The sequence below is a fragment of the Mus caroli genome, unplaced genomic scaffold (assembly GCF_978045245.1).
Source record: "Mus caroli unplaced genomic scaffold, Mus_caroli_1 scaffold_11, whole genome shotgun sequence".
Lineage (NCBI taxonomy): Eukaryota > Metazoa > Chordata > Mammalia > Rodentia > Muridae > Mus > Mus caroli.
The window spans coordinates 121,207,667-121,232,269 of record NW_028227266.1 but is presented as its reverse complement, the minus strand read 5'-3'; the positions used below and the strand labels follow the sequence as shown (position 1 = coordinate 121,232,269).

The following is a 24,603-nucleotide window of genomic DNA, read 5'->3' as shown; positions in this document are numbered from 1 at the left end:
ACTCATAGCTAAGGCTGATATCACTGATAAGTAATCAGTAATCTCTCTCCTTATCAACAGAACCTCCCTACCCCCTTTTCTTTGTTCTGTAAATGTCTCGTTTTGAAGATGGTGTGGGGAGAGCCACAGGCTGTGCTGACAGACTAGAGTGTACTTACGACTGTTGGAGTCAAACTCTGGCAGGCAGAGTGCATGACTAAAGGATAAGAGGGCACACCCATGTGTGTGTGTGTGTGTGTGTGTACACATACGTGTGTGGATGTGCATGTGTGTGTGTACTTGAGTAGGGAAGCCAGAGGAATACCTCAGGTGTCACTCCTTATAGACTGCCACCCAGTTAGGCCAGGCTTGATGGCCTGCAAGCTTTAGGCAAGCCTGCTCCACCAGGGATCACAAGATGAAATAGGGTTTGTTGGGGTTCAGGAATTGCCACACAAACCAAAGCAACACTGATATCAGCTAAGTAAGAGCAGTTTATTGAACACACATCTTAATCCTGGTCAGACCAGGGACATTGCTCAGATTTATCTGAACTATGACACCAAATAGCTCCCATTGCTCAGCTTACAGAGGAAAAACAAAACAAAACAAACAAACAAACAAACAAACAAAAAACCGTAAAACCCATAATGAGTTCATTCCCAGGTACAGGAAGTGGTCATCGCTGATTCAAGCCATCCTAGGCAGTAACCGTTGATATTGACTTTTGATTTGATGGGTCCTACATAAAGCTTTGTGAAGTTTCTTAAGATTAGCAAACCTCACACAGAACAAAACAGGGTGTGTGGTCAGCACGTCCTTGCTCTGAGCCAAGTCACTTCTCTGTGTCAATGACTGGCAGGCATGTTATGGCAACAATATGAAATAGCTGGCAGGCATGGAACAAAATGGCTATGGGGTGGGGGGAGGGGAGGAGGGGAGGAGGGGAGGGTGTGTCAGACCATAACAGGTTAAGTTTCAAAGAAATTGAGTTGCTTATTAGCACATCAGAGTGGATGCTGTCCAGTGCTCCCAGCATCCCTCAGTACCTGTGGCTCCCTCTCCCTCCCAGGTGTTAGGCTTACATTATTCCCCTTCCCCCAACCTCTCTTCCCTATACAACTCAGCTATTTTGGCTTTCTCAAGGTCTCTGGGTCCCTTGCTGGCTCTACTCCTGAATCTCTCTTGATCCACTTGCCCCTCCACCACCACCATGGCTGGGTTTATTCTGCAGGCCACGTTTGGTCTGGAATCTTCCAGATGCCTCTGTCTATGTCCTCTCCCATATCTACAATAATCCCCCTCAACCCTACCTACGCTTGGCCACGTGGAGCAGTCGTCCTGGACAGTCACATGGAGTTGTCATGTCTTGCCTCCCTCCCAAGTGCTTATGTCCCATGAGCCCAACAAAGAGGAGCTTTGTAATCGATGATGCGGGTGAAGTAGGGTAGAAAGCAAAGACCCATGGGAAGGGAGAGTCCTCCACCCTGGAGCCTGACTGAAGCCTCTCGACAGCCAGCAGTGACAGGAGAATCCCAACACAATTGCTGTTGCTATGAAGTCTACTGACTCGGAACTATAGTTCTTGCATAGGTGGGTGTTTTATATCAGGAGCCAGGCTTAAAGGCCGGGTGTTTGAGACCTTGGGTGGAGCCTCATTGCTTCCCAAAGAGGTACCAAGGCAAGGATGTTACCTTCATTTTATTTTCAGTACATATTTCTGCCCTTCTGCATCCTGGGTTCTTATGGTTATAGTGCTGTGCACTGTTCCCGAGGAACCTGGATGAAAACAAGAAATAAACAGGAAAGGAAAGGATATGATGGCTCCTAGGTATGCTGAAGGGGAGAGTTTATTGTAAGTAAAAGGGAGAGCATAGCCGGAGGCAGAGACAGGACCATCTGTGAGAGCCCAGAGTGAGCTGGGCCACATAGGAAGGAGGAAGAGGAAGGGGAGGGGAGAGGGGGAACAAGTGTTGCATAGGAGAGGCCTCAGGTACAGAAGAGAACCAGAATGTCTGGATTGTATAGGGAAGAGCCCGTGGAGGAAGGACAGCACGGGGCCAGGTTATACCAGCCACTTAGCAGAACCTTTCTGTGATAGCTTCTACGTTTCTTAGCTTTAAGAAGAGTAACTTCAAAGCCCACAAAAAAGTCGTATATGTGATGAAAGAAAACAGCAAAAACAAAACAAAACAAAAAACAAAACACCAAACCCATAAACCATGAGCCATGCTCCCATGAAGACCCCAGCCCTACACTCTGATTTGTCTCACTTTCTGTGGCTCTCAGAAAAGCTCATGCCCTGACTTCTGAGTGAGTCTTACTTGCTTCCGATACATCTCTTTCTCTTAACCCTGTGCCTAAGCCTATATTCGAATATCTTTATTAGCCCCAATGTTGCTTCATTCGCTGGCTAATCCTGAAAGTCTCTTCTATGTTAAAGGTAGATATACTTGTTTGGCCCTAGCCTTTATGTCCCAAAACAATGTCATGGGGACACAGGGAAAGCCATCTGGAGATGCATGAAGTGAGTCTCTACTTGACACAGAAATGGACTCCCAGCAAGTCTGGCTAAAACAAAAGACATAGTTCCAAAGAATGAGGTGAACCTTTTAAACCCCACAAGCAAAAGAGGGAACTATGAACATAATAGTTACCCGAAACACACAGAGTAGCCCTAAATCAAAATATAAGTGACGAGGAAGAATGTTTGCAAACTATCTCTCAGATGGGGCAGGAACACAATGAGTTCTTTAAAATGGAGAGCTTCGTGCTGAAGGAAATGATTCCAGTAATCAGATGGTAGACCTTTCCTTCTCGGAATCCCTGCGGAAATACAGAGACCTGGAAAGATCTCACAACGGATGTGTGAGCCTCTGACCCTAGCCGCTTCACTTCTAGGAATCTATCCTGAAAACACAGATAACCAGTTATTTACACAAGGTTGTGTAAGGCAATTCTGTTTGTCGTAGTGAGGCACCAGACATACTGTGGGGCATACAGGTAGTCCTACAAACATGCAGGGAAAGGTCTGTAAACCATATCATTTCCAGAACTCATTTCTAGACTCCAGATGTGAGCCTACAGCAGGTCACAGAGGGAGAAAGGTAAGATAAGAGCACATTTAGGTATTTCCACTAAAAACAGCTCCCCAAGGAGATGGAAGACGTGAGGGAAGAAGATGTCCAAGAGAGACTTCTCTGAATATGGTTACCTTCTCGTACAGTTTTTAAATTTAGCGCTGGGTAAACATTTCACATATTCAAAACTTAGAAAGATAAAAATAAAATCCTAAAATGGAAAACAAATTGGGACAGATGAGCCTAACTTCATTTCAAATGTGGCAGCAGCAGTTAACAAAGGGATTACTTCAGAAGTCTCCTTATTACCTCAGGTGGGGATGGTGTAAGGATAAGCGACAGCCAGGGCATTTCTGTTGTTAGAACAGTGTGAAGGTTCTAACCTAGTAGGCACATGTGTAATTCAGAATCTGAAGAAATGTCACGTAACTAGAAACCCAGAAGTAAATGCCAAAAGCAAATATGAGGGGGGTCGGTGGGATGGCTCAGTGGGAGAAGACACTGGCTGCCAAGACTAGATAGAACCTGAGTTCAATCGAGGGGACCCACCCGCATGGAATCAACTCCTCAAGTTGTCTTCTGACCTAAAACAATGTATGAAAAGGTTAATAATAATAATAATAATAAGTCAAAGTTAAAATAAACGATCATAAGGTGAAAGTTGAACTGAGTCATTTTACACAGAACGATCTTTCTAAAAGGCCTTTTGCTTTTCTCGGATCTGTCTGCCGGGAGGGCCTACAAGAACAACACCGCCCTGACCGGGAGCACGCCTCACTCCAGAGCTCAATATCCGAAGCATCGAAGCAACGTTCCTCACTCATTGGAAACATGCCCCTGCCTCTCCGCATGAACTGAGCCACTTAGGATCGATTTTCTATGGTCCAGCTGCCCTGTAGAAGTGGGTGAACTGTAAGCAGATCAGCCCCTGGGCTGTGCCTGTTGTGACCTGAGCTGGGACACAGACCCAGTTGCACACAGTCTTCTGTACACATACTTCCTTGTGAAGGCAAAGCCAAGAGAACACTATGGGAAAATATGAAGGACAGTGTTGCTAGTCCTTGAGTTTTAATTAAATGTTGCTTTTACCTCATATGTATGGGAGTATTTCCTGCATGTGTGTCTGCATAGCACGTGCATGCCCAGTGTCCACAGAGGTCACAAGAGGGGCATCAGATTCCCTGCAACTGGAATTATAGGGGTTGTGAGCTACCGGGTGGGAGCTGAGAATCAAATCCAAGTCCTCTGAAAGAGCAGCCAATGTTCTTGAGAAGGCTAGGCTGATTCTATGACAGACTTCAAACTGGCAGTTAGGAGATTAGGCCTAAAAAAACCCAGGCTTCAGGCATCGAATCAGAAACTGCCCTATCACCTGGCCTGAAGCTAGGCCAGTAGATCATCAGTTTCCAGCCAGCCCCCACACCCCGGCAATGGAATGTCCTTAGAGATAGAGTAAGACAAAGCCCAGCTACCCAGGAACTCCCCTAATGTGCTATAAATTGGGCCTTCAAGCTCATTTGGGTGTCTCTCTATCTTGCAAATAGGGAAACCCCAGCATGCTGGACTTCTACAGAATAAAACACTCTTTGTGTTTACATACATTTGAGTGTCATTGGCGAATCATAGACCCTTACATTCTTAACCACTGAGCCACCCTCTTAGCCCCGAAATGCAGAGATCTAGGCAAGCAAAGCCAGGCACATGCAGATTGCTAAAGGCTTCTGGGAATCCTTCTGAGTTATTTTTAATACAACAAGCAGTACTTTAGCCTTTTTAGTTGAATGCTTTATCAAAAATATCATCTCCGTACTTTTTTTTTTTCCTTTCATTTCTCTGGCTGTGGTGGTAGAAAGCTTTGTATTGGCTTTGGAGTGGCACAGAACTTTACACAAAGGCTTCTGCCCTGGAACAGGGAAGCACGGCTGTCACGTGTGACTGGCTTGCTATATAAATTTAGGGCAAGTCCTGTCACCTTTTTTGGATTGTAGTTCTTCAACTGCCAAACAGACGCGTGAGACTTGATTTTCTGCCTCTGTAAACAGTGATGTGAAATCTTCTCCAAGTAGGGCAGCAGTCTGACAGTAACAGGAGCAGCAAGAGAGACTATGAGAGGTGCCTATGGTAGGACAGGAGCAGCAAGAGAGACTATGAGAGGTGCTTACAGTAGGACAAGAGCAGCAAGAGAGACTATGAGAGGTAGGACAGGAGCCCTGCAGACCAGGTGAGCTCAACTTGGGACTCCTTGATGAAAAGAACAGTATTTGGAGGAAGAGGGTGCTGGAGAGATGGCTTAGTGGCTAATAGCTCACTGCTCTCGCAGAGATCTGAGTTCAGTTTGCAGCCCTCACATTGTATGGCTCACAACCACCTATAACTCCAGCGTCAGGGGATCCAATGTACTCCTCTGTATTCTGAGCCACTTGTCCTGATGTGGCACACAGACACGGGCACTCATGTACAAATAAATAGAAAAAGGATTTTGTTTTTTTTAAAGAACAGTATTTTAGTATGCAATTTATAGCCATCCTTAATTTTAATCACTAACTGATTTCAACTACCATTAAAATAGTATGCTTTTGGTTATGTTTTGTAAGTAAATGTTTGTTCTCCAATCTACAAGGCCCAAGATGGATTCTGGGTGGTTCCAGCCATTCCCACCTTCCTGCTGCTAAGACTGACAATAGCAGGACTTTTATTGCATCTCAGAAAACATCATGGCTATTTCTCTGAACACAGTGAGTCTATTCACTTGAATGATTGGGGAATTTAGACAACCATCCATGACCATCTATCAATCAAAAACCATAGAATTCCAAACTCAGGAAACATGAAATCCCATTAAAAACCATTCCATTCTCTTAACGTCCACTAGGTTTCTGACAGACCTTCAAGGTCATCACTTGGGCATTAATTACTGTCTTAGTTAGGGTTTTACTGCTGTGAACAGACACCATGACCAAGGCTGCTCTTAGGACAACATTTAATTGGGACTGGCTTACAGATTCAGAAGTTTAGTTCCATCGCTTCGCCTTTTGGCTAAGACCAAGTGTAGAAAGTTCAGTTCCTTATCATCAAGGCAGGAACATGGCAACATCCAGGCAGGCATGGTACAGGAGGGGCTGAGAGTTCTACATCATCTGAAGGCTGCTAGCAGAATACTGACTTCCAGGCAGCCAGGATGAGGGTCGTAAAGCCCATGCCCACAGTGACACATCTACTCCAACAAGGCCACACCTACTCTAACAGGGTCACACCCACTCCAACAGGTCCACACCTATTCCAACAAGGCCACACCCACTCCAACAAGGTCACACATCCAAATAGTGCCACACCCTGAGCCAAGCATATAAAAACCATCTCACCCCCTCTACAAACATGCACACACACACACACACACACACACAGAGAGAGAGAGAGAGAGAGAGAGAGAGAGAGAGAGAGAGAGAGAGAGAGAGCGCACAAAATGTAGAATAAAAGTGTACCCTAGTTTATACAATGGTAAGAGCTTGCTGGAAGCAGCCCCATCTGCTCTAGTATCTCTACTGTGCTGTTTCTAAACCTGCATGAAATAGGCATGAATAGAGGCATCCCGTCACTGTTATCACCTGGGAAGGGGCAGAAAACTTCCTGTAATGGCTCCAGCTTGTTCCACATCCTGCACCCGCACCCCAGTCAGCAGCCACCTCTCCCTCCAGCTCCAGGCACATGAATTTTTGTAGACTGGCATAGATCCCAAGTGCCAAAAAGTCTCAGGAAGGTTCCCTTCCACTTTTTTCTCACCACGTAGTAAAACGTAAATTCACGCCCACCCAATAAAGGGGGTGAGTCTTTCACCAGCAGCATTCTCCCCACCAGAACTTTTTCAAAATGTTTTTCAATTGCCACATTACAGTGGTAATTGCAATGGTTTGTATATGTTTGGCTCAGAGTGTGGCACTATTTGGAGGTGTGGCCTTGTTGGAGTGGGTGTGGCCTGTTGGAAAAGGTGTGTCACTGTAGGCATAGGCTTTAAGACCCTCATCCTAGGGCCGGGAGGCAGAGGCAGGCAGATTTCTGAGTTCGAGGCCAGCCTGGTCTACAAAGTGAGTTCCAGGACAGCCAGGGCTATACAGAGAAACCCTGTCTCGAAAAAAAAAAAAAAAAAACCAAAAACCAAAAAAAAAAAAAAAAAAAGACCCTCATCCTAGCCAGGCAGTGTTGGCACATGCCTTTAATCCCAGCACTTTGGAGGCAGAGGCAGGCAGATTTCTGAGTTTGAGGCCAGCCTGGTCTACAGAGTAAGTTCCAGGACAGCCAGGGCTAAACAAAGAAACCCTGTCTTGAAAAACAAAACAAAAGAAAACCAACCAACCAAACAAACAAACAAAAAACCCTCATCTTAGCTGCCTGGAAGCTGGTATTCTTTTAGAAACCTTCAGATGAAGATGTAGAACTCTCAGCTCCTCCTGCACCATGCCTGCCCAGATGTTGCCTGGATGGTCCTGCCTTGATGATAATAGACTGAACCTCTGAATCTGTAAGCCAGCCTCAATTAAAAATTGTCTTTTATAAGACTTACCTTGGTCATGGTGTCTGTTCACAGCGGTAAAACCCTAACTAAGACGGGGTGGGGTGGGGGGTATGTGGTTATGTGCTAGTTTTCTTTCTGTTACTGCAAAAAATAGCATGACCAAAAGGAACTTTCAGATGACTTTATTTTGATGAATATTGTCAAGGGAAACCAAGGCAGGAACTGAAAGTCGAGAGTCTGGAGGCAATCTGCTCAATGTTTAGTTCTCTGGTTTACTTAGGTGGCTTTCTTATATAACCCAAGGCCACCTGTCCAGGGACGGTGCCATCCACAGTGGTCTTAGCTCTCCTATCTCAATCACCAATTAAGAAAATTCTCCACAGGCGTGCCCACGGGGCCAATCGATAGAAACAAATCTTCGTTTGAGGTTCCTTCTCAGGTCTGCCACGTTACAGCCAAGATTAGCTAACCTATCAAAGTGCCACAGTAAATGCTGGAGGTCAAAGGACAGCCTCGGGGGTTGGCATTTCTTCATGTCACCAAAGCTTTCTCCAGTGGATCACCTTTAGGAATGTTTATAGGTCTCTCTCAGTTCTCTCTCCTGGTCACAAGGCTTGCTTAGGCCAATGACAGAGCCATGAGCTCAACCAGCTCTGCCACCAATAACAACATAAATGTCCTCTGTGGGAACGGGGCTGCTGTTGCAAATGGCTCCTGTTCAAGAAAGCCCAGACACATCACATTGTATGTTATGGAAATCTGAGTTGCCTGTGTCTTCATCTCACACAGATTCTCAGCTTCTTTGAGAAGCGTGGCCTTGGGATCTACAGAACCACAACCCCTGTGAACTCTGGAAGGGTATAAATGGAGCCTGCTGAGTCAGCTGTGTCTAGCTGCATTGCCTTTTGGCCTTGGTTTAAAATGTCAGTCTCTGACTCTCCCTTCAAAAAATGGAGCTCTGGAATGTGGGCTGGACTTAGTATTTTTTCTAACAAAGGGGAAAAGGCAGAGATGATGTATGTGACTTGAGGATTAGCTGATTCGAAGCTGCTCTCTCTTCTCTCTCCTCTTCCTATTCAGACAGCTGGGGGGCGGGGGGGGGGGCTATGTCATGGGTACCCAGTGGCCACTTCATGGAGCTGCCTGTGGGAAATCGAAACCTCCTGCCAAGTCTCGTGTGCCAGCCCTGTGGAATCAGACCCGCCTGCCTTCTGCCACCGCAGGCTCCCGTGACCATCAGAGTGGGAAAGCCTCAGGCTGAAGCACCAGGTGGAGCCATCCTCAGTCCTCATTCTCAAAAACTCTGTAAGGCTGTATGAGTGCTTTTTAGTTACTGCTTTATCTACGAGGACTTTGTTAAAAAGCCTCAGGAACTGTTGTGAAGACACTGCGCTCACCCTTCCACGTGGGGGCGCTGTCGCACAGCAGCACAGCCTATGAATCCCTCCTCTTATGGCAAAGACGGAACACTTCCATCCGGACCCCTCAAGCTGGGACGCAGACCCACACATCATCAAGTTGTCACTGGACACTTGAGTTAAGTACTTTTACCTTCTTAAATATACAATTCAATTTTCATGAATAGTGAGATTTGTCACAATATCCCATTCATATCCCGTTGAGCAGATTGAGTACCTCGCATGACATGTTAATTGCTTCGATTTTTGACAGCTAAAAAATCACACAGTGGCATATGCTTTCAAAGGAGTACTTGCGATTCAAAAATATCCAATTTATATTCTTTTTTATTAGCATTGTATAAAAATGTCACAAGCAAGCCTTCCCCTTAACTTTCTCAATTGTGATCAACAAAGGTTAACGTTAGGGGGAAAAAAAATGAGGTTTCCACACATAGCAGTTTCCTGCTGGTGAAGACGGACTCTCAATTCATCCCCTCTGTTGTGGTGAGAACTAGAAGGTTATGAATGAATTCCTTGTGGTCCTGTTAGCCAAGAATTACTTAAATATTTCATTTTGAAAAAAAAAAAGTTCTCACCAAGAATAATTGAAGCTTGAGTTCCAGAAGGTACCCCATCAATAACTGTAAATATATAATGTAATCAGATTAAATGGCAGCTCCCAGGTCAACCATCCGATAGTGCTGATCTGATTTTTTTATTCTGTAATTTTTATTGACCCAAAGGATAAAAATCAGTAGGCACAGGGGGGCAGATGAGCTGGTTTGTTTCCGTCTCTTATCTCTGACACAGAGGGCTTCTCGCTGGAAGAAACCACTCCGCCCAGTGCTCAGGGAGAATAGAATGCTGGACCTCTCACCTACCAGGCAACCCTGGTTGGTTCTCTGGCTGCTCTCTGGGCGGGGCCCCTCTCAACACAGACAGAAACCAATTGGTTTCTGGTTGGTAGGCTCCCAGTAGCTGGGGGGAGGGAGAGTGGGCAGAAAACTCAGGACAGGAACACCCAACTGTTCTGAGGGCTTTGGGCTTTGGTTCAGGTCTCAGTGAGACAAGGAAGGGGTCCCAGTGAGGTTGCTCAAATGCTGTGTAGCTTGCCACACAGGCCGCCAGCTTCCTGCTCTCTTGCAGTAGGAGCACAGAAGATCAGGTTGCTGTACACAGCCCTGAGGAGTACCATCAACTTCGTACCCGTTTTGAGGTGTTCCTTTCCTCGCCCCCATCCACAGGCTCCTCCCTGGGGCCCTGCACACGGTGTCCTTCCTCTTTCTGGAATGTATATGTGTGCCCCAGTCCCTAGACAGGACCCAGTTGGTGATGTGATGCCTCTCACTGAGTGGTCGTCAGCAGGGAATGAATATACTGCAAGCGGGAAAAGGTGACAGATTTACGTTTTCATGTCTTGTAATTAAAAAAAAAAATCTGAGGCAGTTTATCAGCCACTTGTCCTGTTGCTGAGATAAAATTCCTCCCACAAAACCAACTTAAACTGCTATCAGTCCAACGCCAGCATCAGCCTCTCACCCAGTCACACTGCCTTGCTAGTGAACATTGTTCTACAGTTAAATTATACATAGACATGTATATAATTTTAAAGCAACTTAAGAGACTTTGGCTCACAATTGAGGGTGGGATGTGACAGTGGTGGGAATGCGAGGCCCTGGTCACAAGGCGCCCACACTCAGCGGGAACAGCGGGAGATGAACACTGATGCTCAGGCCAATTCCTCCTCTTTATTCACCCATGGGACTTGGTCTCCCAGTTAGGCTGGGTCTTTCTACTTCAATTAATCTAATCTAGACAACCCCTCGCAGGCACACCCAGGGGCTGTCTCCTGTCTGCCATTTCTTGAGCCCTTTCTATTTTTAATAAAACCTTAACTCTGCTTCTCACTGACTAGCCCTGAAATCCTTTTGTGTTTCAAAACCCGCAGGCCTCATTTTGCAGCACAGTTCCTAACAGAACCAGGGAAGTCTTCAGGCCGCTGAAGATGATAGCGAGTCCTTGTAGCAGCCAACGGGGTGACTACCAGAAGCCACCAAATCTCCTCGTGACCAACACAATCACAAAGCCTGTGAGGATGGCCACCAGCAAGTGGGTGAGTGTCCTTTGTCTCTGACCTGGTTGCCTTTTGGCATCGTCCATGATGCTGAGACAGACTGACTTGTTAGCTCACACATGGATAAAATTCAAAACTATGTGCATCTCTTGGCCCTACTGATAACAGGCTCTGCTAGTTAAGTTACCCATTGGGACTGAAACCCAACATTGACCAGGCAGGTTTCTCCTCAGGTGAGCACTCCAATGGCTCTGTCCCGAAAATACGTTAGGCACAGAGAAGCACAAAAAAAGACCTGTTAGCCATTTAGCCTGTCCCTTGCTAAGATGAGAAATTGAAAAGGCCAAATTGTGTCTCTGGTCAGTCCACAGATGTCAAACAGCCCTTACTCCACATGACAGAATTGCAGTCAAAACGCAGAGGAACTAAAGTAGCACGGTTAGCCAGGTATTAAAAATACCTCCATGATACATCCCCATCCTAACAAAGAGAGGTTTGCGGTCCACACTACAGGGAGAATGCAAAAAAATTTTGCATTATTCCTTTCCACACAGATGGAACAAATCTTTAAAAGATGAAAATAAGCTTCTGTCTTCCATTCCTCGGTGTCGACATGCAAAACACCGGAAAGCCTTAATGAAACTTTAAAGGTCAGTCCCTCTTTTATTGATTTCTATTTGATCTGTTGAGACACTTTAAACCCTGTGTAAGATCTTTGACTATAATTGATTTGGTTTAAAGGTTATTGTCAGATGTTACATTTCGAATGGAAGTTTGTATAATCAGAACAGGACTTCTCCACCCACGTTTGCTGCTTATAGAGACTTTTTGTTTGTTTGTTTGTTTGTTTGTTTTTCGAGTCAGGGTTTCTCTGTGTAGCCCTGGCTGTCCTGGAACTCACTTTGTAGACCAGGCTGGCCTCGAACTCAGAAATCCGCCTGCCTCTGCCTCCCAAGTGCTGGGATTAAAGGCGTGCGCCACCACGCCCGGCTTTATAGAGACTTTTTATCCACCTCTCTCTAAAACCTTTTTTCTTTACATTGTGTACTTGTTATCTGTGTCTTCCTGTGTGTGCGTGTTCATGTGTGTGCAGAGGCATGTGTGTGTGTGTGTGCATATGGAGGCCAGAGAACAACCCGTTGTTGCTCAAATGATAGTCACTGTTTCACTATAGGGTGTTTTTGTTGTTGTTGTTCCAAGATGAACAGAGATTGTGCATGCCTTTAATACTGGAACTCTGGAGGCAGAGGCAGGCAGATCTCTGAGTTCAAGGCCAGCCTAGTCTACAAAGTAAGTTCCACAACAACCAAGGCTAAACAGAGAAACCCTGTCTCAAAAAAAAAAAAAAAAGGAGGAGGAGGGGGAGAAAGAAAGAAAAGGAGACAGAGACAGAGAGAGACAGAGAGACAGAGAGACAGAGAGAGAGAGAGAGAGAGAGAGAGAAGGCTATTCTGTTCCAAAAGGCATGGGTAGAACGCAGGGAAACCATATAGGATGGTTGGCACTCTAAACCTATCTGTAGTGGTTTGAATAAGAATGGCCCCTGTAGGTGCATACATCTGAATGCTTACTCACCAGGGATCTGGGGGAAAAAAAAAGGATTAGGATTTGTGGCCTTGTTGGAGTAGGTGTGGCCTTGTTGGATGAAGTGTCACTGAGGTTGGGCTTTGAGATTTCAGACGTTCAAGCTTCTGGGTATAGAACTCTTAGCTACCTACCTCTTCAGCACCATGTTTGCCTGCCTGCCACCATGGTGACAATGGACTAAACCTCTGTAACTGTAAGCAAGCCCCCGTTAAAAACTTCTTTTATAAGAGTTGTAGTGGTCATGGTGTCTTGTCACAGCACTAGAACACTAACTGGATTCTAGTAACAGGTGGGAGTCACCACCATGGTAGGTCTAGAGCCAGAAGGAAGAGAGTTACTCAACTGTATAAAGGCTTCCTGGCCACAACTGTGGCTTTCTGTGGATGGCACAACCAACTTGCCAACCTGCAGTGACTCAGCACAGAGGCAAGCAATAAAGACTATGACCTTCTCTTCCTTCCATCCAATCTCCTGCCCACGCCCCAGCAACCAAATGCATCCAGAGGCAGAGAACAGGGGAGCTCACTGCTGTGGTCCATGGGCTGGGCCAGCTTTCAGGAACACAGAGAGAGGGGGAAAGACAAGGGACAGACAAAGAACCTGTTTAATTTGCAGCTATGAACACTGCATAAGAGGAGGAGAGCAATTTCCTTAAGTATAATCTCCTTTTGCTGAAAGAAATCAAGGGCTTTCTGTGAGGCCTGCGGTAAGCTGGAAGTGATGGAGAATCAGAGCTGCCACGCTGAAGATAGCCACAGGTTATTTAGTGAGTCATTCTTATGAGATGAGAATATTTTAAGATAACTCTTAAGAAAAAAAATGTATTACAGTGTGTAGGCCAAGTATAAAAACTTTTAAAAAGCCAGAATTCCTCAACTTTTGTTAGTAAAATCCCAATTTGTAGAACTGGAAATGGAAGGTTGAAAAGGATGGATATCAGACAATCTTTCTCCACTTTTTTTTATTGCTATTGTTGTTTTGTTTTTAGAAAACATCCAGAAAGAATAGGGTCGCTGAGAAACAGAAAAGCAAACCCGCCTCTGACATCACAAGGTGAAGCTTAAACCTCAGGAACTGCAGGGGGATGGGTTTGGTTCCCAGTGGGTAGGCTGGCAGGGGGAAGCTTCCTCAAAGTTGCTGATCTGAGATAAGTCTGATGGGCAGCCCGTGAGAAAGAACCTGGAAGGGAGGGTGACGACCCATGCCCAAGCCAGAGGGCAACGTGCAGAGACTAAAGGTGGAAGAGATGAGGGCAGGGCTGAAAACAGTCACTAAACCACACATTTGTAGGTTGGTCTCAGTCTGCCCGCTAGGAAACCTGTAACATTGTATAGCTAGGATTTGGCTTTAGACGATACAAGCTAAGATGACTTACCATCTAAACCTGTAAGAGAGGGGGAGAGAAAGGAAGAGAAGGGAAGGACAGGAATGGGCCAGGGACATGTGGAATTTTCAAGGATATGTTCCCCAGTGACTTACTTCCTCCAACTAGTCTACACCTCCTAATTGTCTCTCTCCCCAAAATGCCACCAAATTGTGAATCCACCATTATTAGATGAAACCAAGCAGTGGGTCAGACCCAGTGGATTCCCTAAGGCTCTTCCCCTGAACACTGCTGCACTGGGGATCAGGCCTTCAACACGAGAGCCTTCTGGGAGATGCACATACATATACACATGCATAGGAACACACACATAGAAGCACTCTTGAACACACCTACACACCCACACATGTAAATGCACTCATGAACCCACTCATACACGTGCACACACATCCACACACATATGCACACACACACATGCACATACATGCATGCAAACACACATGCACTCATAAGCTCACACACATGCACACACATACTCACACACACACACACACACACACACACACACACACACACACGCCTTTCTAAGTGAACCAGTAGGAGGAGGTATCAGTAAAATGGTAAGATGGGCTAGATAGAAAGAAATGGATCTGCATGAAGAAGAAACAAACAACAAATGCTCAAACAAAAGGCATAAGGAGACGCAAGGCAGGAGCTGAGTAAAGATTGACATTTGTATTTAGGAAGAAGGACCTTTCAATCTTATATAGAATATACTCTTATATATGCTTATATAAGAACCTCCATATTAAGAGGAAAACTGGGCAGACTGTGTAGGAAGTTCACAGAAAATGAAATACACATGTCTCCACATGAGGAGATGATATTAACCCAGAATAAGAGAAAAGCAACTTAAAACATTGTTTGCATTTTTTATTTCTATATTTTTATGTGCATGTGTGTGTGTGTGTGTGGTGTTTGTGTGTGTGTTTGTGGAGGCCAGAGGTCAACATTACTCACCTTTTCTTATTTTTTGAGACAGTCTCTCATTGAACCTGGAATTTCTTGACTGTCTGGCAAACCCCAGGGTCCTTCTGTCTCTTCCTCGCCTGTGCTGAGGTTACATACATGTGCTGCCTCCCCTGTGCTGAGGTTACATACATGTGCTGCCTCCCCTGTGCTGAGGTTACATACATGTGCTGCCTCCCCTGTGCTGAGGTTACATACATGTGTTGCCTCCCCTGTGCTGAGGTTACATACATGTGCTGCCTCCCCTGTGCTGAGGTTACATACATGTGCTGCCTCCCCTGTGCTGAGGTTACATACATGTGCTGCCTCCCCTGTGCTGAGGTTACATACATGTGCTGCCTCCCCTGTGCTGAGGTTACATACATGTGCTGCCTCCCCTGTGCTGTGGTTACATACATGTGCTGCCTCCCCTGTGCTGAGGTTACATACATGTGCTGCCTCCCCTGTGCTGAGGTTACATACATGTGCTGCCTCCCCTGTGCTGAGGTTACATACATGTGCTGCCTCCCCTGTGCTGAGGTTACAAGCAGGTGCTACACTCCCATCTTTTCCTGTGGTGAAGGGGATTAACTCAAGTCCTACCACAAACACCTCACCAGCTGAGGTCTCCTCAGACCCTAAAACCTTCTTTAATTGGATTAATAGGTTCCATTTCTGACCAAACTGGAGGAAGCCCACTACGCCCTGTGACTCACTCTTATTGTTAAAACATCTGACAAAATATACCAGCAATGAAGTAAATGGCAGCAGAGGACTGGACAGGGAACCCCAAAGTTGAAGAAAGATCAGTGCAGGGTAGTGAGATTCCTCTTGGTTTTGTCGTTTTGTCTTTTTCCTTTCTCTCTGATACCTGCTGGCTTTGATCTGAAGCCTGGCTGAAATGGGAGCTAACAATCAGAAATGATCAGGAAACAACTGCAACCACAGTGAGCAAGATAAAGCGAGGTGAAGGACCGACTGCTTTCCTGAGATTAGTTTATTCAGGAAGCTGGCACCTAAGACAGAGAGAGAAAAACTGTCCTTTTAGAGCAGTGATTCTCAACCTTCTTAGTGCTGCAACCCTTTAACACAGCCCCTCTTCTCTGGTGACCCCAACCATGAAACTATTTCATTGCTACTTCATAACTGTGGCTTTGCTACTGTTGTGAATCATAATATAAATATCCATGTTTTCCAATGGTCTCAGGTGACCCCTGTGAAACGTCATTGGAGCCCTCCAAAGGGTCCACAACCCACAGGTTGAGGACCACTGTTCTAGAGGAAGCAACTGGAAAGAAGGACTCTTGGGAACCGGAGAGCATGGAGCCTTGCAAAGGGGGTTGTTACATAGCAAAGGATAACTGAGACATGCCTGTCCTAGCCTGCTTCTTTCGTTGCTCCAATAAAATTCAGACCAGAACTAACGTGGGAAGGAGAGGGCTTATTTGACTTATAGTCCATCATTAAGGGAAGCCAGGTCAAGAGCTCAAGGCAGGTTCCTGGAGACAGGACTTGAAGCAGAGACTACAGAATACCGCTGCTTACTGCCTGCTCTTTTAAACAGTCAGGTTCCACCCTCTTAGGATGGTACCACCCATAGTGTGCTGGGCCCTCCCACATCATCAAGAGAATGCTCCTCCCTACCCCCCCACCCCCCCCCCACCCCAACACACAAGCTCACAGGCCAGTCTGATGGAGGCTGTTCCTTAATGTGATTTCCTCTCAGGCGACTATTGGTTGTGTCAGGTTCGCAAAAAATAAGTGGCATGGCACCATGACTCAGGCTCACTTCTGTGTGGGTCAGAACTTGTACTTTGCTGTGAGATGGAGTTTCACTACATTGCTCAGGCTGGTCTCTAGCTCCTCAGTTCAAGTGATCTTCCAGCCTCAGTCTGTGAGTAGCTGAGACTACAAAAGTGTGGGCCACCAACACAGCTTAACTAAATTTTGTTAATTCAGCTGTGATAAGATTACTCTCAAGAGGGCTGGGATAATCTCTTCCTTAGGATGCACAAGGCCCTGGGTTCAATCTCCAGTATAAAGACCATCTGAGCAAAAAGGATTTAATAGATATTCCATTAAAACGATTGTTTTTCAAAAAATTTCAAACATTTCCAAACAGATACCAAAGAATGAAGTTATATGCAAGGATAAATGTAAGTTCAGGAGCTGAGAAAATTGGAAATCTCCAACTAAAAACCCACAAGTCCGAGTCGTCAATTGACTCTAATTGTTAAAGTTCCTGAAAGATTTGCTTTGGTTTTCAGAGAGAAGAGAGCTTCAGAATTCTGCTGAAACCCAGCCAAGAATTGCTCCTTAAGGCAGAGAGGGGGCTAGGAGGACAACCTCCAACCTGGAACAGCCCCGGGGTTGGGGTGAAGGCCTTGTCCCCTGGAGGAAGGCAAAAACTGGAAGGGTGTGGAGGGTGGAGGCTAGAGGGTAGAGGTGGGCAGGTGTCCTGCTGAGTTCTAGGAAGCCTAAGGAAATGGGGAACACTATGGACCACTGCAAGGTGGGGTTTCACTAATAAATCTGATCTGAGTTTCTCATCACCTGGAAGTCTGGTGTATCTAAAACGAAGCTTGTGCTCAAGCTGGATTCTGGTCTAAGAGATTAAGAAAAGGGAAGCGTAAGGAGCCTTATCCTTTCCCTTCCATTCCCTACCCAGCAAAGCCAAGCCCCAGCGGGCACCCATCCCACCACAATGACCGCTAGCGAGGCCCCACCCCTCCGGATGAGGCTCCCTTTCTGCCTTGAGTGACAGCAGCCCAAGCCCCACCCCACTCGCCACAACCCCGCCTTCAACAAGTCTCACTACAATGACAGCTGATGAGGCCACGCCCATGCAGCACCGCCACAACCCACCAAAATGAGAACCTTCAGAGCCCCGCCCCTTCCGTCTCGGCCCCGCCCCTCTCCCGAGGGTCAGCCAATGAAGCTTCACTCTGACACCTCCGCCCCCCCTTCCTCGGGACTTACAACCGCAAAGGCACCGCCCCTTTCACGGTGATCCCGCCCCCTCACGCCGAGTGACAGCCGGAAGGCCCCGCCCCTCCCGGTCGTTGACGCCTCTTGTCGGCGTGTAACCAGTCCGCCTTAGTGCCGCGGGCCTGGTTCTCCCCGCTCAGGCGGTCCCCGAGGACGCCGCGTGGGCGCCCGGTGAGTGGGGAGGGGCGCAGTCCGTGTGGTGGGGCCGCTGGGGATGCACCCCCCCACCCCGCGACAGGGAAAGAGTCACGGAAGCACTGGGCGGGGCTGGAGATCCGCAAGGGTGTGAGAGCTGGCGGAGGCAGGAGGATGTCGGCCGGCTCTGGATTTGCGTCAGGCCTGGAGCAGGGCGGTCTCTGATTGACCACGGGGTCCCGGGGTGTCGGGCTGCTCTGATTGACACTTCGGGGAAGGTGCCCGGTGGCCTTGATTGTGTCACACCTCGCGGTCTCTTTAGGGTTGTGAACAGATCCGGTCTGAGGTTTCTGACCTGGCCCATCGTGCGCGCTTTCCGTGATAGGTGTCGCAGGACTCCAGTGAAGGGTGCAGAGCCCTGTCCCCACCCGAAACCCTGTTTATTCCCATAGCTGAGGCGGTGCGTAGACGTCGGCCTGACCGAAGTCTCTTCAAGTTCGTTCCCACTCCACAGTTGAATCGCAATCCCTGAAACCCTGGTGTTGTAATCGAATCCCGGGAGTTTTAAAAGTTTCAGGTGCACTGTGAGTGGCCTGGTTTCCATTTAAAGTCACAGTAACCTTAGAGGACTAGATATTTCTAAGGACTCTGTCTTTAAACAATTTTAAATGCAACCGTGCATCCCTTAACCAGGGTAAACTGGGAGGGAGATGCTTGCTGTTTACCTGGCATGAACGTCCGAGGGCACTCACACAGACAAAGAGGCTGTGACTTGACTAGGCATATAGTTTTGTTTTCTGTTTTTTGTTTGTTTGCTTGGTTTGGTTTGGTTTGGTTTGGTTTTTGGTTTTTTAAAAATTTTGTCTGTGTGTTCGTGTTATCGTGTGAGTGCAGGCATAAGGATACACTCAGGCTTGTACAGGACAGAGGACACAGGTGTGGGCCCTTGCCTCCCACCGTGTTTGAGACAGGATGTCTTTGTGTCTTTTCATTTTTGCTGCTGTGCTGCCTGTTCCAGGCCATTCAGCCTTCCGGCTTCTCAGGGTTCTACTGTCTCTGTCTCCCATGTCACCTGGAGTTGGGATTACAGAAGCACTCTACTGCGTGCTGGAGCCCAAATTTAGGTCCTCTTGATGAGAAATGAGAGATGCAGAATATCCGACAGGCATAGACAAGACCTAGTAAACTGTAACGTGTGTGCATTTGGATAGACTGTAATGTGGTTGCGTGTGTGTGTGTGTGTGTGTGTGTGTATATGAGTGTGTAAAGAGGAAAACTAGAAAGGTTGGAACACAGAAAAGAGGATAAAGTTGAGAATATAAATGCCCTGTAGGAATGCTCAGAACCCTATGACCTCTAGTAGCATTTTGTCTTTCTTCCTAATTTGTATATTTAAAAGTGTTTTTTTTTTTTACATATTATTGTATGTGTGAATGTAGGTTTACACATACCATGGAATGTGTGTAGGGATCAGAGGTCAAATTCTAGGAGCCAATTCTCTCCTTTTGTGTATATAAATACACATATAATTAATGGGGTAGTATTCTAATATTAATTTGTGACTTTTTCCAACTTAACATTTTCTCATTTATCAGTTTCCTTGACCACTAAATATTCACACTGAACAACCAGCTACTTCTTTCTAAAATAATAATAGTATTTCAGCTATGTGTTTAATACATGCATGCTTGGAGGTGAAGAATTAGGGCTGATCAAGGCAAGTATATTAGCAAGTGTTTAAATGTCATCTATGCTACTTTGAGCCAGTCCCTCACAGTATATACATGGGTTGTCTGTAGCTCTCTGCATTTATACACAGTAACACCTGCTTTTGGAAGATGCCAGCTCAGAATGCTGTTTGTCCTGGTTTTTTTTTTTTTTTTTTTTTTTTTTTTTTGGTGTGTGTGTGGTTGTTGTTTTCAACTTGACACAAACTATCCTCATCTGAACAAATCCCTCCACAATATTGACAGGTACACAGATCTTTGGGGCATTTTCTTGACTGATGATTGATTGGGGTGGGGGTGTGCAGTCCACGGCCAGTGGAGCCAGCCCTAGGCGGGCGACCATGGATTGTATGGGAGCAGGCTGACCAAGCCAGTAAGCAGCACCCTCCATGGCCTCTGCTTCAGCTCCTGCTTTGAGTTTCTGTCTTGGCTTCCCGGATGACGGAAGCCAAAAAACCCTTTTCCTCCCAAGTTGCTTTTGGTTGTGGTGCTTTTCAGAGCAATAGAAGCTCTGAGACAGTGTTACCTGTGATGTGAAGCTATGGTTGGAATACACGGTGCTTATCAGAGCAATAGAAGCTCTGAGACAGTGTTACCTGTGATGTGAAGCTATGGTTGGAATACATGGGAGTTTTTATACATACTTATTAGAAAGGGGAAAATAAGGGATTTGGGGAAATAAAAGATTTTTATTTTGAAATGATTTGGGTTTGTTTTTTGTTTTTTGTTTGTTTTTTGTTTTTTTTTTTTTTGTGTGTGTGTGTTTTGTTTTGTTATCTGCAAAGACATTAGAGTTCTCATGTGCCAGCTTCCCTGAGCCTTGTATGGTCTCAGTACAACAATTGGTGAACACAGGAAAGCAGCCTGACACAGTTCCATTGAGGGACTTGCAGATCTCAGCAGAGCACAGCAGTCTCACACTTGTGATAGGATCCATTGTTGTTCTTAACTATGGTATATGTCCTTAGCATTTAACAAAGGCATCCTCCCAGATAGGATGGCCAAGTATGGAGTTGTGCAGTATAGCAAGCTTGCTAGGCAGCAGCATCTTCCTTAAATTCATCTCTTGAATGCTGTGTATTAGGAAGGATGCTTATTTTCATTTCCTGTGGACACAAGCTGCTATTTGAGTAAATTACACACTAAAAAGGGTACTCTTTCTTGTGTGAATGTTTAGAGGGCTGGAGTCAACCTCTGGGGATGTCTCGGTTACTCTCCACCTTGTGTTTTTAAGTCAGGGTCCCTCACTGGTTGAGAACTCATCAGTTAGACTAGGCTGGCTGATTGGGGGGCCCTCAGGGCCCTACTTATCTCTGCCTGCCCAGCACCAGGAATCCAAATTATAATTTGCTACCCAGCATAATAATGTGAGTCCTGGGGATGGAACTCAGGTCCTCATGCTGGAATGGCAGGCAGTCTACTGACTGAGCCATCTCTGCAACAGAACAGCTTTAATCACACTCTGTATCAAGCACATCACCACCCAGTCACAGAATAGAGCTGATGAGGTAATCTAAGTGTCTTAACTTTTTGATTTTCATAGGAATCCCACTAGGAATCTCTCTTAAAAGCAGAGTGCCAAGTGCCAACTCCTTACTCAGGTGTTCTGGAACTCTCTGTGGTCCAGGCTGGCCTCAAACTTGCCATCTTGCTTTAGCCCCCAGAGCATTGGGACCAGATTTGTGCCGCCACTTCCAGCTTAATAAGATGGTTCATAACAACACTCCTGTGCGCGATTTCCTTTGTGTTCACAAAGAACACACTCCCCAGAACACAGCACCCTCATTCTTTCCTTGGAAAATCCCTTCCATGCACAACTGCCCCACCCTACCTCCTCGAAGTGAACTCAATGTCTTTGTCTGCATCTTAAAGCACCATTCAGATCTGCCTCTTGTGGGCTAAGGATCTGGTGGCTAATGTGAAAACCCTGTGTATGTACAGTAGCTGTCTGTGCTCTCCAACACATGTGTCTGTGGTAATCCAACACATGGTGAAAGAACACAGCCCACTGCAGCTTCCTGGAGCCTGTGCAGTGCCCTGAGAAACCTGGGCTGCTCAGCTTTCTGGTCACTCTAGCTGTTGTCCTGATCAGAGGCAAGCTGAACAGAGAGGAGAAAAGCATCCTACCCCTTGGTGCCCTGGAGGTTGGTCTGTTGCCCCTGATACAGCCATGCCTGCTGCGCACTAAAGCCCACACTGTCTCTAGTATTTTGGCTCCTCCTTTCTGTTTCCTCTGTGCGGCAATGGCAGAGCAAATTCCCATTGCGAGTCCTGGCAAAGTGAGTCACAGAACTCAATTTAGGCCAAGGGTATTTTCACCACACAACTCTTACTCAAGCTGTCGGGGCTGCCAGTGAGCCAGGTAAGATGGAGGCCAGCATCCCATTGCCAGTTACGATAGTGTAAAAGTCTGTCATAACCATATCCTGCTGCGTGCAGAGCACAGAGAGGTATGGGAACCCCCCAGACAGGGCCACCCAAGAAGTATCATATGAAAAACACTTTAGTGCTATTGCAGTGGGGAGATAAAAACTCTGAGCAGTGGGCACTCTTCGTCGGGAGGAGGAAGGAGAGGATCAGTGGTAGAAGAGTGGGTCTACTCTCTAGGTAACCTGTTCTCCTGGTACACTGCAGCTCAGGTGATGACACAATTGCTGTGTAACTGAGCGTAGGTACCGACAAGCAGCTGTGATCACCGGGGCCTGCCTGCTGCCCTTCACTCTTCACATAGTTTGTATTGCTCACAGTGGAACCTAAGCAATTCTGATGGATGTGATAGATGTGTGTGTGTGTGTGTGCACGCGCGCACGTGTGTGTGTGTGTGTGGGGGGGTGCATTCCTGTGCACTTGCTTTCTGAGGCCAGAGGAGGAATTGGGATTCTGACCTTATCCTTCTCCTCCTATCCCTTTGAGACAGGTCTCTCTCTGGAATTAAGATGGTGGCCAGCAAGCCCCAGAGATGCCCCTGTTTCTGTTCTCCACAGCTCTGGGGTAACAGATGTGCATGTCCACATCTGGATTTTTATGTGGGTCCTAGGAATTTGAACTCAGCTCATCTTCTGGTATTACTTAGTAATATGTAGTATACATTTTACATGGATTCATAAGTACAGTTTTCTTAAAACATTATGAGAGGAGTTGGCATCTATTAATAACTAAGTATAATTTCTTAAGATATTTGTTTGTTTGTTTTATGTATATGAGTGCTCTGTCTTTACACACACCAGAAGAGGGAATCAGATCCATTACAGCTGGTAGTGAGCCACCATGTGGTTGCTGGGAATTGAACCCAGGACCTATGGAAGAGCGGTCTTACAACTGAGCCACCTCTCCAGCCTCCCAATATAATTTTTAATGTATATAGTGGGCTGTTTCCTTTTGTGAGTGGTCCTGTAATAACATACCATACCATATTAGGTTGTCTTTGTTGTTGTTTCTTTGATATAAACCCTAAATAAATACAATAAAATAATGAATTTTTATATTCACATTTACTTTAAAGATCCTTTAGAGACAAATTTCATTAATAAAGTGGTAATGAATGTCTAGATATATTTTGTTTAATTTTCTTCTTGGGGTAAATTTATGGAAATAACACTGTTGTTACTATGTAGACATATTTCTTATTGCTGGTTTGCTTTGGCAATAGGGATATATTTGGAAATAGTGATGTATCTTGTTACCATTTGTTTTATTTCTGACCTTAAATGTCTTTTCAGATGTGGTTGGTATGATTCTTTTGACAGTTGTGTTTTGTGTTTAGTGTGTGGGTTTTTGTTTGTTGTTGTTATTGTTGTCTTCCTGTTAATTTCTAGGCACTGTGCAGGTGAGAGATATTATCACTTGCTTGCCGTATATTGCCAGTACTGTTAAGGGTCTGCCTTGGACAATGAATGGCAGAGTCTCTTAAGTGAGAATAAATAACAAGCAGTGTTCATTATTTCTAGGAGTGCTCATGTACCTGCTTTGAAGAGAGGCCTGTTCTGGTTTTCTCTGAGAGATTGTTTTATGACCTGGTGATTAAGAATAAGGTAGACTCTGTACCACGTCAGACAGTGGAGAAAGGTCAGCGAGCTGACCTTTGATGTCTGTCCTCTGAACACTCCGCTCTCTCTCCTCCAGAGTTCTCATTTACCCCAGCTGGTAGCCATGTCTTGTGTGTGACAAACAGAAGGTTGTCACTTCCCAGCCACCATTAAGAGACTAGGCAGACCCCCTTTTTAGTCTTCCCTGCCTCCTGGTTCCTTTTCCCTGAGCCCACTCTGTAATGACTTGATACTATTAGGCTCTATCATGGCATGGTTGTAGCAAACACATAATGCATGTTTATTGCTATTACTTATGTTGTGGAGGCCATGAGCTGAGCCTCTGCATTCCCTTGGTAAACGACTGTCTTAACCTCACCATGCAGCTCAGGCTGGTCTCAAGCTCATGGTCCTTTTCCTTCAGCCTCAGTAGTGCAGCCACCACAGAGATGCACCACAGTGCTCTGTGCCCCAGGCCTCCTACTATGAAAGACACAGTCCCTCAGTTCATAGGACAGGGGTGTGCCTTCCTGCTTTCCTGCTGGTCTCCTGCTAGGACAGCTGCTGCAGTCAGTTGAAGGTGCATCAGAAAGAAAGCCAGTCTTTGTAACAGACTCTCAGAGACCTGTCGCTGCTGAGCAGGTGCCTTGCATCAGCCTTGTCCTGCTTGCTGCTCCTTTGATTCCACAGGTGCTGCTCCCTCCCATCTAGAAAATCTCTCTACCAAGCGCACTATACATGTTGGTTGAGGTTATTGTCTGTATTT

At 46.1% G+C, this 24,603-nt stretch overlaps 1 protein-coding gene across 4 annotated transcripts in view; it reads left to right on the top strand.

Annotated features, from left to right (window-relative positions):
• Ano10 (anoctamin 10) overlaps window positions 1–24,603 on the top strand; it is a 173,635-nt gene that overhangs the window by 28,580 nt on the left and 120,452 nt on the right. For 2 of the 4 annotated variants that reach the window (XM_085828210.1, XM_085828211.1), the window contains 2 exons: window positions 10,918–11,082; window positions 11,598–11,693. The gene's annotated coding sequence lies outside the window, so the exon portion shown is untranslated. Of the gene's footprint in view, window positions 1–10,917; window positions 11,083–11,597; window positions 11,694–18,018; window positions 18,122–24,603 lie in introns of those variants that run through there. The other 2 variants (XM_021172147.2, XM_085828209.1) reach the window with 1 other exon arrangement.